Below are 14,765 nucleotides of genomic sequence, written 5' to 3'. Positions count from 1 at the left end.
GCTATAACATAGAACACAGACTGGATGGCTTGCAAACAACAGAAGTTTATTTCTCACAGTTCTGGAAGCCGCAAGTCTGAGATCAATGTACCAGGACGGTTGGGTGCTGGTAAGAGACCTCTAACAGAGTGCAGAATGCAGTCTTTTTTGCTGTATCCTCTAATAGTGAGAAAAGGGCAAGAGAGATCTCTAAGGTCTCTTTTATAAGAGCACTAATTCCAACTGTAAGGGTTCTGCCTTCATGATCTAATTACTTCCCAAATGTTTCACCTCCTAATACTGTCACATTGGGTATTCTGGAGTCACTACAATTTCTGGATTCAAATCCTGAATTTGAATTGCATGCATTTTCATAAAATTTATTTTTGTAAACACAAAAATTACTGAGGCAAAATTATGGTGGTAGCTGGGAAAAGAGAAGTTTAAATATGGGAAGGTGGTTGCCATAGAAATACATGCCTAAGCCAAAAAAGAAAGAGTGAAGACTGAATAAGTCAGTCGTAAGCAATGGATTCAACAAAATTCAATAACCATTAAGATTGATTTGGAGTGTTCATGGAAAGGTTAGTCAATTTCACCCGAGAAGGAATATGGCAGAGTATGGCAAAGCAGAAAGTACACAAGGTTAAACAGAAGAGTTCGGCTTCTTTCCTGTCCTTGCCACTGAGGAGGAAGATAAAGGCGTACAGAAATAAAAAATAAAACAAGAAAACAAACAAAAAACAGCACCACTGACCACCATAAAAAACAAACAAACAAACAAACAAAAAACTCCTTTTCTGTTACACTGAGGACCAGATGATGAAGGAAAAACCCAAAGGAACTGTGTTGGTTTCAGGTAAAAAGAGAAAACTCAGGAAAGGAACTGCAGGTTTAGGAAAAGTTCTGAACTAGTTTCAACAATAACAGTAACAAGAACAAAAGGTGCAAGTGTCAGTTTAAGGTCAGCTTAATTAAATTATATAAGGGTAACAAAATTAAGATTCATAGCTAATTTATTCCAAGAGACTAGAGACTTCTATAAAAGTGAAAGGAAAAGTGAGGCCTTAGTAGTGTGGGCAATGATGGGCAGTCCCCAGCAATGCAGACTTTACACAAAAAATCAAAGACAATAAAAAAGAATTGGAATGACTATTCGCCAGGGAAGTACCACTTCCACCTCTGCTATTATCAACTGTACCAGTCCTGCTCATCCTGGTTTTACTCCTAACTTTGTGGCTATACCACCTGGAATATATCCCATCTCATCTGATACCCAAGATCAATCTCCTGAACAGTATGTTTCTTTAGATGGAGATGGATCAACAAGTTGCTCTGAAGCACACAAAGCTCAGAAAGTCTAAGTCTAGTAGTTATTGTTTTAATGACTGAAAAAGAAATATGTATTTTTCTACAGATGTTTATTCTAAAATACAGATCAAAGAAAAAGAATACTAGCTAAAGTTATACATACAGATGTCACTAGTTAATCTTTGGTAATGCTACTCTCAAATTTCACATGTATGATCACCCCCATTCAATATTCTAAACTTCATGAAGTAGGAATTATTATTTTATTGATGAGCAAGATTTTAACCCAATCTGGCTCCAGAGTCTCTGTTCTTGCAATGAAATTGTTGACTCTGAGGACAGTCTAACATTCAGACTCCAGGAATTCAACAAAATTACCATTTTTGTGTTCCTACCAGTTACTTCCTCCAGTAACTTCACTTCCAGGTAAATTGATCTTGACTGTGATTCTCTCCAGATTTCAGAGAGGTAGTCAGACCTGCAACCTTAATGGTCTGACAAATCTAAAAAAAAAAGTTATCTGATTTTACGTTCAGCTTTTCTTCTTAGTTGGAGAACAAGCTCTTTCCTTGTCAGACATCAGATTGGAATTATCATTTAATAAGAGATATGACATTTAAATCACCAAAAAAAAGGATGTAATCTCAGTATGAAGAATAGTCTTTCCCAAGAAGGGCAGCTGGTACTTCCATTAAATGTGCCCAAATATATACATGCATTTAGAAACTAGTTCAATACAGGAAATCTCATTGCATAAAATTTTGACTCCACATTAGTTGCAATTATTTTCTTAATACAAATCAATTTACAGATCTATATTTAAGGGAATAAAACAAAGTAATGTTCAAACATCCAATTTTTTTTGGTAACTGATTAATTATAGCTAAACAGTTTTTAAAATCAAGTTGAAACAAAAATTCTAATTCTTTTTCTCATATGAACAAATGGAGAAGGTGGGGAACAAAAGCCCCTTTGCATTCTCAGACAACTCCATCAGGGCCACATATCTGGTTGGCTAAGACTCTGAAAGGTTTGGGGTTGTAAAGTATCTCCTACTTTGCATTCCTTCACTCCCTGGCCTAACTGCAAAGGAAAGTTCCATCTGAAAGGGAAGTCAAAGAGACAAAAACTTCTTTTTCACCTAAGACTTACTGGTGTAAAGAATCACGATCCTAACTTTTACCCCTGTGTTTTGCCAAATCACCAAAAGCTGCACAGTCAGATCACTCTGCCTTTGAGGAATGGCTTCTGATATTAGGGGCCTTGACATAGGTTCCACCCAAGGAACCATCATTGTATTTAGACTTACTGTTCCTTGTGCAAAATTCTATCAATCCCAGAAAAAGTTTTTAAGTTCCCCTAATAAACAGATATGCTTTCTTCTGCTGAGAGCTACACAGCCATCTGGGTGTACTGTCATTTTCCTTTTCTATAATCTTGTGTCTTATGTCATCACTTTTTGGAAATGTGCAAGTAATATACACACATGTCAACGAAGAAAATGTTTAGTCAATTCAAAGAGGAGATGGTATAATGATTAATTTGAACTGTCAACGTGATTGGATTAAGAGATGCAAAGATTAAGAGGCCTCTGGGTGTGTCTATGAGAGTGTGTCTAGGAATGATCGGAATGTGGGCTAGGAACTCAAGTGGAGCCCCTCCCTAAGCATGGGCAGCACAGCCCAATAGGATGGAACAGAAGTTGGAAGAACAAGGAAGCAGAAGCAGGTGCAAGCTCGGCTCTTCTTGACTGGGTTCTCAATCGCTGCTTCAATTGTCTAAGGATATTGGATTCTCACTTCTTCACTCTTCCAAATCAGACTCTGCCAGTGATTCTCCAGGTAGTTTCCAGAAGCCTTGGTCTCAGACTAGGGTAGCACTGTTGATTTTTCTTGTTCTGGGGCTTCTGTCTTGGACTGTGCAGTTGCTGGTTCTTCCAGCTCTCTAGCCTACATATGGACATTGTGGACTATCCAGCTTCTGGTCATGTAAGCCAACCTAATAAATCCCCTTTTGTAATCATACTTCCTGTCGATTGTTTTCCTCTAGAGAACCCTGACTAATACAGACAGTAAAGACGTTTCCTCACCTGAACAGGTGTAGAAAGACAAAAAGTAGATAAAAGAAGAAAAGGAGTTTTAAAGAGAGGAAATAGCATGGATGTGCTTCAGCACAGATAAATGAAATAGTCACATAGGGCTAACTTCCAGTCTGAGTTCTGACACAGAAAGAGCTTGTCCTCCAAACAAGAAAAAAAGCTGAACTGAAAAATCAAAATTTTTTTTTTTTTTTTAGATTTGTCAGACAACTGAGGTGGTTACAGGTCAGTCTACCCCTCTGAAATCTAGAGAGTGGCTGATACAGAGAAACAGTCAAAATCAATTTACCGGGAACTGAAGACCCTGGAGGAAGGAACTGGTAAGAACACATAAATGGTAATTTTGGTGAACTGCTGGAGTACGAGAGTAGATCAGCTTGGTTAATCTAGTCAATTCTATTATAATGCAAGTTTTGAAATGAGCCAATATATTCAAATGCAACTGATATGTTAGGTAACAATTTGGGTATAATATAAATTTCACATATAATATATATAACATAATACATACATACAAGTATATGTGCATATAATTATATAAATATATAATAGATAATATAAATTTCTCATATGTTGCATGCAGAAAACTGCATCCACCTGAAGCAAATGGCACAGAAATTCTGAAAAAGTACAATTTTATATTCCTCAAATATCTACCAGCTACCTCAGTTCACAGAGTACATTATGAGTTATATTGATACACACCTGCAGTTACAACTTCCCATCCAATATCAGATGACCCTCCTTCCACCACTTGACAATAATTGACAAACTGCAATTCTTCCCATGACCACTTCCAAAAGCAAAGTTCAAGACACTCTGAAGTTGAAGTGCCGCATTTACTATAGTGCTTATGTATTTCCTAAGCCTTTAAGGTGTGTAAAATTGTGCTATCATGGAATTAGGTCCTCATCTCTCTCTCTCTCTCTCTTTTTTTTTCCCCCCCAATATGCCACTGGCAAAGTTTTTGAGTGCTGTCCTCCTGCCAACATTCATTCCAAAACTCTGTAGGTTTTACTGGATGACTTTACCTAGTATGGTGATTTTCAGGAGTGCAAATGTCACATTCTAGAAGAGGTAACTGTACAGTTAGCACAAGCTAGTGGGAGGGACAGTCCAACACCTAGGAACTGCTGGCTGTTAGCCATTATTACCCGACTTCTAACTCCACATCTTATTCTAACACTCCACCCTGTTCTTTTAATCAAACTCACCAAAGGTAAAGGTTCTCATCACCCAAGTATGCTCTTAGTTTTCTTGGACAAATTAGAGGAAGAGAGAATAAATTCTCAATCTGTCAAACACACCCCTACTTTTCCTCTTTGTGGCTTCTATATCAAAAGTTGCTTTACCTTCCATCATATACACTTAAAAAACAAGATTCACTTAATTTTGACATTTGTTTACTGGACTGCATGTTCTAAATGTGCCAATATTTCGTTTCTGATTTGTTTACTGGACTGCATGTTCTAAATGTGCCAATTTCTGATTATAGTTCTTCAAGGACAGGACAATACTTGTGTTTAGCCAGATGGTTTTAGTAAGAGAAATAAGTATAATATTTTGTTCAAGGATATAACCCTAACCACCAATTTCAACAAAGAAATAACGGAAGAATAAAAATAAGAACCTAAGATCAGATGCTCTGACAACACATGCAGCTCAATGAACAAACTGCATTTACATTCATTGTGCATATTTCACTTCCAGACAACATACAAGGTCAAACTACTGTCAGTTACAATAAGCTTCTAAACTTCTGGTCAATTACCTGGTTAATAACAAAAGACAGGGCTATGACATCATTACAGTTATAATTAATTTACATAGCTCAGTCTCCTGTTAATCAAATACATGTTTAAAAGCATTTAATTATTTTTCACCTAGAAAGCAACATTTGGTTTGTTAAATGAAAAGCACTCTTGCTGAATTCAACATGAAAGCTGTCAGCCTGCTCTAAGACATAAAGGACAAAAGGTTTCACAGTGCACACTACTGCACTAAAGGAGCTACTGCCAGAGGTACAGATGATGGGTAATACAACACATTTTAACAGTTTCTGAACAAAGAAGTTGTCAGAAACTGGAGGTAAACAAATAGGCTCTGGGAAAAGAAATGTCCCAATGCCTTTTGTCAAAATTCTATACAAGGTTAGCAATATTCTTATACGCAGTATAGGGCAGTATAATTAAGGGCAAGGTCCTTGCTAAGAGCTCAAAAAGTTCTAGCCATGTGACTTCAGGAAAGTTAACTGCAGTTTCTCCCCTATAACAACAGATAATGCAGGTTCATTTGGTTTTGTAAGTACTGAGATTTCATATATATAAAACCAGAAATTGGACAATGATAGTTTTATGCATTTAAACAAATAAACTGAAAATAAAAAGTTTTAAAGTGCTGAAGTATTTTTATAACACAGTACCAACTGTTTCCTAAGACTCTATTATCCTATATTTTAAAACTGCATTAAGCGAGTCAATTATAAATTTACTTTTAAAACCATAAATCAGGGTATGTGCAAGAAACATGAAAGAAAAAAGTTTCAATTAAAATGAATTTTATAATAAAATCTCAAATAAGAGTTTCTATAAAGATTATCTGATAATCTGAGAATTTAATGAGCCACCATTTTTTGAGATTAAAAAAAATCTCAATGTGTCAGCTGGCATAATTTTTACTTTTCCCTCCTTTTAAAAGTGTTATTAGACTATATTTACACATAAAAAGTGACTAAAAAAATAAAACTACTAGATCTGGTATATAATCCTGAATTTTGTTCCACAGCTAAGTGAATTAGTGCCAAGTCCAATTCTGACCCATCACCACTTATGATTTCCAGTATCAATCATAAGCCAGTTCCTTCTTTCTTAGACCACAAATTTTAGTCTAATGAGGGCTCATTAAAGTTCTCCATCTGACAGTCCTTCAGACCAAGGTTTTTAACCTAGGAGACACTTGGGGAGCCACAATGCCAGCATCTCATGATCACTCTCTTCAAGATTTAAGTAATTCCATTTTCATGTTTGCTCCACATCAGATTTCTTTGTCTACCTAAAGCCCATGAAAAAGCGACAGATACCACCACCACCACCCCTCACTTAATCTCTGTGTAAGAACTCTTATTGAATTATTTATGTGACTATGTGACTGAAATCTTCTCTGCACAAGAACTAGTCAAGAAGGGCGGAAAGCACGTCAGACTTCAAAGATGTGTTATGTTCCCACAAAACACATAGGACATCCAGAAATTACCTGGTGATAGGGGACAGTTTAGGAATTTCTGCCTGCCTAGCATCAATACCCTATTCTTTCAGTAACAGGAATCCATTTCCCCATCCCTAGTAAATATAGTCTTGGAGGAGAAAGGGGGACTATCAATAAAAGGTGACCTTTCCTATGCTGATTCAAAGGTAACAATGAATAAAGTTGGAATAACTCCTTTCTGGAATTAGAACTTGTACAGAGATACTAGGACCAATAATTTTGGAGTTGATACTCAGAGCATTAACTTGAAGAGCTTTCTGGCCCTATCTGGTCTACTCAAACCTTGAAAGCTCACCTGCCTGCTGACCTTCACCAAAGGGGTAGAGTTTGGTTTGTCTGTTGATTCTCTGAGCTGATCCACACACTTCCAATAAATTTGTTGTTGGGAACTAAACTGTTGGTAACTTAGATAACCTGGCTTCTGCTGTTTATATGCAAAAAATCCTACACAGAATAGTAGGCAGTTGCAAGGGCTGATAAACAGATCCTAGTTTAAGCATCACTAGCTCCCATTTCCACAGGGGACAACACTCTAGCCCATAAGAAAACCAAAATGCAGAAGTCATATAGGCTGTATCTCAAGAGTCTCTTATACACATACTATTCCTAAAGAAAGCAAGAATGCACAGAGCTGAAGATGTGAGCACGACTGCAATTTCTGCATGAACTAGACAAAGTCCTCTCAGTCAAATAGGTAGCGTGTAAACCTGTACATAGGATGAGGAATGATCTCTTAAAAGGAAAACCAGACAATCTAAAATTTGTCTTCTATTTATACAAAGTTGATATTTTTAAAGAACACTTCTGATTATTGAAGTGATTTTCCAAATACTGGATCTCCCTGTCTTTGTTCATTATTGAAAATAACTCTAGTATATTTAGCATATACATTTAATAATGTTATCACCTAATAAAAGGTTCTGCCTAGAACTTCAGATCAATCATACAGATCCATCAGCTCCCTCACCCCTCCCCGACAAAAAAACCCTGAATACAAGCTTCTTCAATCTTTTCAATAACATGACCTTCAGGAAGGAACATGAAAGAGTTCTGCATGGTTTTCTACAAAGACATTTACTCCTTCATTTTTTTTACTCTCATGCAATTCATTAACAGATCCACATCATCACATTTCTCCAATCATGAGCCCAGAAAACCAATAAATGTAAAACTACAGCAATAAGCACATGGTTTTGTATCTCTCCATCTATAGTGCTTCATTTAACAAATATTTGAGCACCTACATATTAAAAGGTAAGTGCTCTTCTTTTAGGAAATCACAGCCTAGAGACAGAAGCAAAGATACAAACAGCAACATTATCATGTGATGAAGAACTACCTTAAAACTTTATATTAACCAGGTATGGTGGCGCACACATGTAATCCCAGTGACTGGGGAGGTTAAGGCAAAGGATCGCAAGTTCAAAAGGCCAGACGCAGCAACTGAACACTGTCTCAAAATAAAAAATATGAAAAGGGCTGGGGATATAGTTCAGTGGTAAAGTGCCCCTGGGTTCAGTCCCCAGTATCAAAAATAACAACAAATAACAAATTTTTTTAAAAGTACGTAAAGGTGCATGGAGTGTTCAGAAAACAACAAAAACGAGTTTCAAAAGTTTTATATATGACATGAGGAAGAGACAAAAAGAAAAATACTAGACATTATCTTATGGGCAAATGAGAAAGGATGAAACGACTCTGGAAAACTCATCAAAAACAGTTGAAACATTTCACGAAAATGAAAGAATTTATTTTTCAGTCATTACATGGTGGATAGCAATTTAGAAAACTAAAAGGTCCCTTATTAATACAAAATTAACAGTCCTTGAGAGAAAAAAAAGGAATATCCTTTAATATAATGATATGAAGGAAGAATAATATGGATAAGATGCACAACATTTCTACATCTGCTCAAATTTAGAATCACAACTGACTGATTATAACAAACAACATTATAATAACTGCTGGTACTAGTAACATGAAAAGGGTGCAAAATTTCTTTCATTGTTGCCTATGAGGCTTTTTCCTCAAGGGAAAAAGCCCAAATTATACATAGCTGCCAAAACACACACTCCTATGTATTATTTATATAAAATTGAAGGCATTGTAGTATGTATATAAATTTCTTTCATTACTATCCTGATACTGTGGCTTTGGATTAAAAATGCATAAGCAAGTTAGCACTGTGGAGAAATAGCTGTTGGTGTAATAACAACATTCCTGGAACTAAAGCCACAAGATCTAGGGTCAAATACAGATACCGTCACTTACTAGCAGGTGGCCTTGGGCAAATCATGTAATCAATCCCTCTGAGTTTCTGTTTTTCTATCCCAATGAGAAAAATTCCACCTACTTCCTAGAGTCATTGTGAAGAACAAATGAAATAGCGTATTACATAAAAGCACTCCACGAAATTTTGTGTTTCATCTTCTTTTCCTCTCCATAAAGTAATGAGCCTTTCCCCCCATGGAACTAGACTTTATTGCTTTGTAATTATGATGTGCATGTAACAATGTCCAAAAAACTAGATGGTAAATAACACCAACATGCAAACCTGAATGCATACACTGTTAGCTGGCTATCATCTAGATCCCAAAGGACTCTTGCACACTATCTACTGCATCCCAGAAACCGGATACATTTTCTTTTCTGAATACAGCCAAAATTATCCATCATGATGCTACACAGAGCAGCTGGCTGATTGTAAATGACTCCCCCTCCCCCATACTCCAGCTGTCACCAGGAAACCCTCCCCAACCTGTGAAAAAAGACAATGGACTATTACTACTACCACTATTAATAACAATCAGCATCTGAAATTATTTTTCTTATTAACGCTCATTATTAACCATAAAAAACACTTTATCATATAAATGCAGACCAGCTGCCTTTACAACAAAAATGGGAGATAGTAAACACAAATAATACGGTATATTTTCTGAGTCCTTCTTTTTCCCTGAGTCATTTGTAATGCTAAACAACAGTTGCTTAAAATACTAAATAGCTTTTAATAGTGATACAGCTGTCACAACTTGAGATTTAAAAAAACAACTTGATTTCTCAAAGATGTGCACAGAATCCTGTTTGTAAAATATGGGTCAAATCAAAAGCTAAATTAAAAAAAAATAATAACCACTCACAATGCCACAAGAGAAGCCATACATAAGCTGACACTGCTGAAAACTGGGCACTGCCTTCAAATACAAAATTCTGAATCCCACTCACCAGAGTTCTTACTGTCATAACTCTTAGGTATAGTTCATGTCCTGAGTTTTTCTACCCTTCTGGCAGTTTCTTGCCTAGTTCCCAAGAGTACTAGGTTCCTGGATATTACTCTGAAAATAGGTATCCAGAATCAAGAGCTCTTCACCTAACTGATCTCAAAGCCTCTAAGTTTCTGAACTTTTCATGTAACATACTGTTTGAGAGCTCTCTGTTTAGAGGACATAATTGCAGCATTAAAGAAATCTTTTAAAATAAGTCTATTTTAATGGTTTTTTTTTTTTTGGGGGGGGGGCAGGGTACCAGGGATTGAACTCAGGGGCATTCCACCACTACTCACATCCCCAACCCTATTTTGTATTTTATTTAGAGAAAGGTCTCACTGAGTCGCTTAAGGCCTCACTTTTGCAGAGGCTGGCTTTGAAATTGAGATCCTCCTGCCTCAGCCTCCTGAGGTCCTGTGGATTAATGTGTGCCACTGCACCCAGTTATTTGAGTGGTTTTTAAAATAATCTTTACATATACACACACATGCTTAACTTCACATAAATGTATTTTGTTTTGTACTTACCCCCACCTCCATATTACCATGATAAAAATTATTTTTTATATTTGGTTCCCAGTCTCATGTTACAATACACCGCCAAGTAAACTAAATTACAACCTAGATTTCTTCTCAAGTATTCTCCATGCCCATATATGCATAACAATATATATAAATATAAGAAGTTTTTTATTACTTCTTAAAAAATGGAACACAAACTGTTTACGTTTGCTATTACTAAGCATCCATATTGAAAAATATTAATTCTTTCAGGGCTAACAGCATTTTCTTATGTTTTAGTGTATATTTTCAATGAAGTGTCATCTTCTATACCAGACATCTTCCCCTACTATAGCTGACTGTTCCCACTGAAATCAGCTATAGAAGAATCACTGAGGATACTCAAATATTAACTATGCACTCATCTTCAGTAAACACCAAAACAATTTCTAGAATTTGCTGTTATGATAAACCTGAAGATATTGCTTTTTTACCTTAGAGTTTTAACTTTCTCCAAATGTTTGTTTTCTCTTTCATGATTGTATAAAAGTTTTGATTCTACTTCAGCATCCTTATTAATTAAAAAGCAATGCACTTAGGTTGAACCCCACTTAGGTGGGGCGCAGGATTCAAAGCAGAGTTTGTGTGACCCAAAACCACTGCTATAGATGTCTCACTTATATGGAGAATAAGAACACATCTGGGCCCTCTGAAAAACAAATGTTTCATGGTGGGGTAGTGTCAATTTGGTGGTGGTAGAGTCAACAAAATTACTTATAAAATCTGATATCCAAAGTGACATGTGTATCTGAAAACTCTCACCCACAATATCCAGTGTTCTCTAATCAAAACGATGTATTACATAGGCCATGGTCTGATACTGATCCTTCTCAACACTGCAATGAGCTGAGGCTTTAGGACAGCAGCTTCAGATCCCAAATATTTCTCTCTCACCCTACAACAGCACCTTGAAAGAGGAAAGGAAAAGCTATAAGGAAACATTGCACCTGACAATCTGAAAAAAACTGCAGGATGAAGGTACCTCTAGCTTAACTCCTAGGATGCTTCTAGAAAATGGAGATGTGGAAAGTAGATGAGGCCTTTTATGCTATAGGGGAGCTGTATGACACATAGGAACAAAGGACAGAAACATCGTAAGTGTTAGTTGTTTTTTTGCTAGTCACTATAATTCTTTTCAACTCTAAAGCCAGTATTTACCTCTGTCTTCTCCAAGTTCTGGGTCAAGAGAATAGAACTGTAAGTTGAAGAAACCAGAACCGCCAAATCATTAAAACATATCTTAACATAATTACTAATTCTATTTTTAAAACAATACAACCCTAATAGCATTAGTATTAGTCAGAACAACTGCTCTTTTAACAGAACATCCTGCATTCAACAACCTAACTACTTAGTATATAACAGAATAAACAACCTCTAAGCCCTGGTTACACTCCTCTACTGCACAATTCTTATTTAACCCAACAAAGAATCCTTCCAGCACAATTCTCGTGCTAATTTCAGGCAGTCCTAACACATTAATAACATCTTACTTTTGACGAAATGTTTATGGATTGGTGATAAATGCTTTTCTTGCGTTTTCACATGGCCCACTAAGTAACAGTTAAGTGACTTGTCCAAGGTTCTATATCTAGGTTACACCTGACCTCAATTCAAATTCCCCTGTGACTCCACAATGGGTGTTATCAATGTCAGTCATTCTAAAATCTTAGAACCCAGATGCACTGGGGATCAAATGAAGGCTTGCTTAAATAATTTCTAATTATTCGGGGTAAGATCCCCAAATTGACATTTCTAACAAGTTCCCAGGTGATGCTGATGGAATAACCTAGGAACCAATGCATCGCTATCCTCTTTCAAAAGATCACTTGTTCTCTCGTGTCATCCAGACCAGTAGCAAGTCAGAAGCCTTTAATGTTTTATTAGAAATGAGGAAGGGGGCGGGGGGAAGACACACACGTGAGCTACCAAAGCATTTTAAAATGCAATTTTAAAGAAAAAAAAAAAAAAAACCAGTCTGAGTGCCACTGAACTATTGGACGAGACCGACGCAGCTCAACAACGGAATCATAATTATGCAACAATTCACTCTGATAATAACCCAACGTTCTCAAGAGTTTATGCTCAGTTTGGAAAAATACAGGCATGTGACCCACTTTCAGAAAACGTATCCTAGGGTTTTTTTGAGGTCTGAGCAGAAAAGGGTTAAATCCACTTAGGTGGACTTCCCTTCTCCCAAGTTACATCACAGCTGAAGTCAGGACTGGATTTGCCACAGCGTGTTTGGAGGTGCAGGTTACTGTCCGGTGCGGACGCGAGGTGGCTGTAAACGTCCGACTTTCAAGAGAATCTTTCAAAACTCCCTCAGACCCACACCCATCCTGAGCGGTGAGGTGGGCCTCAAGCACAGGCAGGGGCAACGACGACGAGACCCGGGGGACAGTGGCGGAAGGAAAAACCCTGGCCGCCCTCGAACCCGTGGAGAGTGCGCAGGAGCGGGGAGGCTGCGCCTCCAACCATGCCCAGCGCCAGCCCCCTCCCGGGGGGGCGCCGTCCGCAGCCCGCAGCCCCCGCCCAGCGGCCAGCGCCCGCGGCCCAGGGAAAAGCCGAGAGAAGCCGCGCTGAAACAACTACGCCAGCGGGTCCAAACAGAGGTGGAAACTCACGCTCTCTACGGCCCGCCGGCGTCCCCACGTCTTCGCGCGCAGGTGCGTCATCACGCACAGACCGCCGAGCCCAGACGCTCCGGCTCCCGCCGCTATAGAAATAGCCGGAGCAGCCTCGCGACAGGGCCCGGGCCGGGGAGGAGAGAGCCGTAAAGCGTTCAGCCGGGCCACGGCGCATGCTCAGTTGTGCGCGCCCGTCCACAGGTCCCCGCGTGCTGGAGGCCCTGGTGGTGTGGAGGAGGCCGCGAGGCCGTCGCGGGCAAGGACCGCGGCAGAGCGCAGTAGGAAGAGCTTGTTCTCTCTACTCATCCTGCAGGCTCCGTGAGAAACGTGCATAATAACATTTCTTACTGTCATAAATAACTAATGGCCGTCTGCCCCGCGCAAAGCCAAGGAGCGGCTGCATTCGAGGGACGAGATGTGGGAAGCAGGGCGAGTTACTTGCGCCCTGACTCCTTCGGGGCGGAGAATCTGCCTCCTAGGGTCCGGGGGCTGCTGCAGGCGCCTGAGCTGCTGCTTGAAGTCCGCCACTGCCTGTGAAGAGTGGGTGGGAGAGACAAACTCCTGCTTCCAAAAGTTCTCCCCAGACGGCGTGAGAGCCGCTTATCAGCCTTAGAAAGTAGGCCAGCGGAGCACGGTCGGGGGCAGCGTGCATTTCTCTCCCCACAGCTTAGCTCCGAGGCTGCACTAGCGAGGCTCTTTGTCCTTTATAAGGACTTAAGGTGTTAGGCACTTTTGGTCCACAAGTCATTGGATGCAATTTTAATTGTTTTCTACTTTGGCTCTGAAACAAGTTTTATGTTCACTTGTTGGAGTCAGGCTAAGTTAAATGTTATAACGCTGTATTTATTTCATAGGAGAAAAACTTATCTTTTTTTGGCATAAGATATTTTAAACCTAGGGGAAAGATGCACTTTTTCCAAGAAGGAATCCGAAAGCAGGTGATTTTATGCTGCTTTTTATTTATTGACAGTTGTAGCAGCTGTGTTTTGCCTATTAAAACAAAAACTGCCTGAATCAGAAGTTTATTTTCTGTCATTGTTGATTGCTGGAATTCTTCATAGAGGCGTTTATTTTAGAGTTAAGATTCAAGTGAAATTGTGGCTCCTTTAGAGGAAATACTTTCCATATGTATATTTGAGACTTTAAAATGACAAGATTTTTAGTGAATTGCAGGTAGGTGTTACTTCAACCTTATAAATTATTTCTAAAATAACAATATGTTGATCAGAAAGTTCCACTGACAGTGAGAAACTGCATTCCCAGAAATAGTCAAATGGAGGAGGAAAAGAGTAAATTGCCTATAGGAATATTTCCCTAGGAGAAAATAGATGTAATTTCTGAAAAAAGAAGGGGGTCCCTATTTATCCTTCTGATCCATGACTTATGCATCCATTCAATTAATACTAATCTAGTTTTTTTCTTTTCATCACCCACTACATATTATTCTATAATATGTCTTTATCATAATACATCAAATATGTCTTTATCATAATACATCAAATACAAAGATGATTTTAAAAGAGACAAATCAAGAAGTCTCAAAACAATAACCTTGTAAAAATGCAATTGTAGGGATTAAGAATATACTTAGGTAATTATTTTTCTGTTTCAAATATTACCAGTGAAAAATTTCATAGACATTTTAAGAAAAATCATA

General features: G+C 38.2%; 1 protein-coding gene across 4 annotated transcripts in view; it reads right to left on the bottom strand.

Moving 5' to 3' along the window:
- Positions 1-13,225, bottom strand: part of Rhbdd1 (rhomboid domain containing 1) — a 127,726-nt gene extending 114,501 nt beyond the window's left edge. The window contains exons 1-2 of one of the 4 annotated variants that reach the window (XM_047547001.1): positions 13,106-13,179; positions 11,241-11,385 (exon numbers count right to left, since the gene is read on the bottom strand). The gene's annotated coding sequence lies outside the window, so the exon portion shown is untranslated. Of the gene's footprint in view, positions 1-10,912; positions 11,014-11,240; positions 11,386-12,595; positions 13,080-13,105 lie in introns of those variants that run through there. The other 3 variants (XM_047547002.1, XM_047547003.1, XM_047547006.1) reach the window with 3 other exon arrangements.
- Positions 13,226-14,765: the final 1,540 nt, after the last annotated feature.

The sequence above is a fragment of the Sciurus carolinensis genome, chromosome 3 (assembly GCF_902686445.1).
Source record: "Sciurus carolinensis chromosome 3, mSciCar1.2, whole genome shotgun sequence".
NCBI lineage: Eukaryota > Metazoa > Chordata > Mammalia > Rodentia > Sciuridae > Sciurus > Sciurus carolinensis.
Note: the sequence above shows the minus strand (reverse complement) of the source record. Positions and strands in the feature narration are given on the sequence as shown.